This window comes from Chiloscyllium plagiosum, chromosome 4 (genome assembly GCF_004010195.1).
Source record: "Chiloscyllium plagiosum isolate BGI_BamShark_2017 chromosome 4, ASM401019v2, whole genome shotgun sequence".
NCBI classification, from domain to species: Eukaryota; Metazoa; Chordata; class Chondrichthyes; order Orectolobiformes; family Hemiscylliidae; genus Chiloscyllium; species Chiloscyllium plagiosum.
The window spans coordinates 96,750,750-96,755,094 of NC_057713.1; positions in this window are offsets into that span (position 1 = coordinate 96,750,750).

A 4,345-nucleotide genomic window follows, 5' to 3' on the forward strand; every position below is an offset into this window, starting at 1 on the left:
TTATCCTCCATCTGGAACACTCATGGCTTTGCCATTGGCACACTGGCTGCAGAATGTATTATCTAAAGGTGCACTGGAACAACTCACCAAGACTCATTTGAAAATACCTTCCAAAGATGTGACCTCTGCTACCTAACAGGACAGCAGATACATGACTTATCAGCCAACTCACCCACTGTCCTGTGTTGAATATGCACTGTTGTTCCTTAGTTTTAGTTCATTCAAAATTCTTAAATGTCCTTCCTCACAACAGCATGTTCTTACACCCCAAGGACAGTAGCAGTTCAAGGAGGTGGTTCCACATCTATCCGTGGGCAGTAAATGCTGGGCCATATCCCATCAATGAAAGAAAGTTATTGATCTCCATGAGTTTGTGTAATGATATGTAACACTTCGCCATTACACTTCATTCCTTTCATTTTGAAACAAACTTTGTTTCAGTAATGTTTTGCACTGCTATGTACTGTACATTATTCAGGTTGTCCAATAGCCTGTTGCAGTACCTTACTTAACTCTCCTAATTTTCTAGCACCTAGGTTGATATTTCAGTATAGCACTAAATGATTGGTGCTGGATTTCAGATTTAGGTATGTATGGAAAATGATATACCACCAATTGATTTTTGAGGGTCTCTCCAACATTGTCCTGTACAGGGCAAACGTGGAACCTGTGAAAAATTTGCAGTAAAAAGTTGTGTGTGGGGCTGTGTCTGTGCGTTATTTGGAGACTTACCCACAAAGGCAGTTGCAGCAGCAGTCTTATCGTTAGTGTGCAGTCCGGATGCCCCGGAGAGGGGATGGGGGCTTGTGCGCTTTGTGCTGGGGGGCAGGGGCAGTGTTGAACTGGATTGGACGAGGTGTGGGGGATTTGGACTGGTTGGCGGGCAGGGGACGGGTTTGGACTTGGTTGTGGGGCGGTGTGGTTGGGAGCAGGATGTCGCACAATGTGTGCTGCTGCAGTCTCTTGAATAGGGAGCAGACTTTAAAACTCCAAGTCCCAGAGGAAAGGCATTTAATCGATTTTCTGAACAATCGACTGTCCGAACGAAATAGTGCCCACCTATCCTATTCAGATAATCGGATTTCCACTGTATTTCTAAGTCCCTTCTCTGTTTTGCCCCCTTCCAGCAAAGGACAGCTCAGTGGTTAGCACTGCTGCCTCTCAGTGCCAGGGACACTGGTTCAATTCCAGCCTCAGGCGACTGTCTGTATGGTGTTTGCGCATTCTCCAGTGTCTGTAGGTTTCCTCTGGGTGCTCCGGTTTCTTCCCCTAATCCAAATATGTCCAGGTCAGGTGAATTGGCCATGCTAAATTGCCCATAGTTTTAGATGTATTAGTCAGTGGTAAATATAGGGTAGGGAATGGGCCTGGGTGGGTTACGCTTTGAAGGGTTGGTGTGGCCTGTTTCCACACTGTAGGGAATCTAATCTAAACTACATTCTGAAGAGGATGCCCCATAGTTCGTAGATGACCACTCGCTTTCACTTCCTCTTACACAATTGTCTTCATGGTATATGGTCTGTAAGTACAAGTCTTCTCTGTGGCTCTTGTACTTTTTAATCTACTACTTTTGATTTACTCACAAAAATCATTCCAAATGAATTTTCAAGATCGAAAAATAGTCAGTCCTTTAAGGCAGTACTAGCTGCTTTCCACTACATTTGGAGATTTTGATTCTTGACCTCTGCAAGCAGTTTGAGCTAGTCTATAGTGAAAATGCCTGTTCTGAATTTGGGGCTGCTGTCGATGACCTTTCCATTCCTGGCAGCAGTTGCTCCTGCAAGACTCTGAGCATCTGTTATTGAAGCAGATCCTGATTACTCTAAACCTGCTTGGATGATAGCAGGTTCAAGGGTGCAAAATTGTAATTCTCTTTGTGGCTTGGACTCAATTATTAACTAAATTATCGCATTTAATGTGATAACGTGTTGGTAATATGTTAGTTATACTGTTTGAGGATAAATGTAGGCCAGAACATGAAATACTCCCTCCAGTTGTTCTTTGAAACAATCGAATTGAATGTGTTTACACCCATCTGAGAGAGCGGGTGGAGTCTCCATTAACAATTCATGTGAATGGTGCCACCTCCGCCTGTGCAAACATCCCATTCCCACCCCACCATTTCCTGTTCCCAACTTCATCATGCACATAACGTAGTACTTGTGTACTGGCATCAACCTAGATTTTTATATATTTCAAAGTCTGAGTCAATACCAAGTGATGTAAGTCTTGGTTTGAGTTATTTAGATTTTATTTTACTGAGGTGAATATTTCTGCTGCTCTGCACAATTATATTCCCACAGCTCTGAAAATGCATTATTACCTTGATGTTGGATGCTGTACTTCTTTTTCCTTGGGATTTAAACATATATAAATCTGGCAACAAGGCATTAAATATGTGAAGTAGCATATGCATGCAGAAAGTGCACCAAGTGTTGATAAATTTAGAAAAAGATGACACTTGCAACTGATACCTCTGTGTTGTTTTGCAAATTGCAAACAAACAGCTACACTCCTGTTTGAGGCCCTCTTTCCAAATTTGATATTCCCGAAACACATCTTAGTGCCAGCCAGTTGCATTCAAGGTAGTGTGATTTACAAGGTTGAACAGTTCGTTGATGAGGCCTCATCTGGAGTACTGTGTCCAGTTCTGGTCATCCTGTTATAGGAAGGATATTATTCAGCGAGAGAGAGTTCAGAAGAGGTTTATCAGCCTGTTGCCAGGAATGGAAGGTTTGAGTTATAAAGAAAGGCTGGGATTTTCTTAATTGGAGCATAAGACATTGAGAGGTGACCATATAGGGGATTATAGAATCACAAGGGGTATAGATAGGGTTAATGGGAGGTGTAGTTTTCTCGAGGATGGGGGAGTTTCAACACTAGGGGTCATCTACTTCAGGGGAGAGGTTTTAAAAAAAGATATAAAGAGCAATATTTTTACACCAAGGATAGTTCGAGTGTGGAATGAACTTCCTGAGGAAGTGGTGGATGCAGATATGGTTACAATTTTTCAAAGCTACTTTGGATAAGTACATGATTAGAAAAGGTTTCGAGGGCTATGGACTACAAGCTAGTAGGTGGGGCTACTTTAGTTTGAGTTTATGGTTGGCATGGACTGACTGGTCTGATGGTTCTGTTTCCATACTGTATGATTCTATAAGTGGCTTTGCAGCAGTGCTTCAAGGTGGTGACACCAAACAAAAGTGTTGTATTTTGGAAAAAAAATGTTTATATGTGGAACTGAAGACAGGCCAGCTCCTAAGCCCAAACCCTGGCCTGTCTCAAAAATGAGACCTGAGGCTTCAGTGTGGTAGACGACTCATCGTTTGAATAGTTCTAAGCTGTAAATGATTTTTTCATCTTCTGTGGATACCCTCATGACTGAAGGGCTTGATGCGAGATCGTCATAGATGACCAGTTCTGACTGTTATTGTTGGTCCTTTGGAGGAACTTCTGCATCTGTGCCATCTCTGATCATCTTCTTGGACATGTTGGATGCTGCAATTTTGGTGCAGATGCTTCTTAAAACATACAGAATCAAATTTCAGTGCTGGCTGCCATATGGGCTAGACAGCTGTAGGAGGTTACTCAAGTGAGGTGCTCTGCAATGTAGAAGTTTGAGGTTTTTTTTCTTGTCTTGTAATATTTATACAAAACACCTGAAGTATTTTGTCCTGAGACGTTGTCTATTGAAAGTCTGTGTTCATCCATTCAAGAAATATTGCCTTCAAGTGAATTTTCTGCAGGATGGTCTACTTGCTATTGAGTCCTGCATGATGAATCACTTCTGGTTTTCCTCTGTCATGAAATTCTTATGACAGCCTCTGGTGACTTTGGACGCATTCCAGAAATTTGTGGTATTTATAGGGCAGTCAAGATGCTGTATCATTTAGCACAACGGTGGGGACAGTGACCTGATAGCATTAATCTGAAAACTAAAGTCCAAACTATGAAGCTTGTAGGTGTAATATTGGAGCTGAAAATGTGTTGCTGGAAAGGTGCAGCAGGTCAGGCAGCATCCAAGGAACAGGAGAATCGACGTTTCGGGCATAAGCCCTTCCTCTGGAATGAGGAAAGTGTGTCCAGCAGGCTAAGATAAAAGGTAGGGAGGAGGGACTTGGGGGAGGGGCGTTGGAAATGCGATAGGTGGAAGGAGGTCAAGGTGAGGGTGATAGGCCGGAGTGGGGTGGTGACGGAGAGGTCAGGAAGAAGATTGCAGGTTAGGAAGGCGGTGCTGAGTTCGAGGGATTTGACTGAGACAAGGTGGGGGGAGGGGAAATGAGAAAACTGGAGAAATCTGAGTTCATCCCTTGTGGTTGGAGGGTTCCTAGGCGGAAGATGAGGC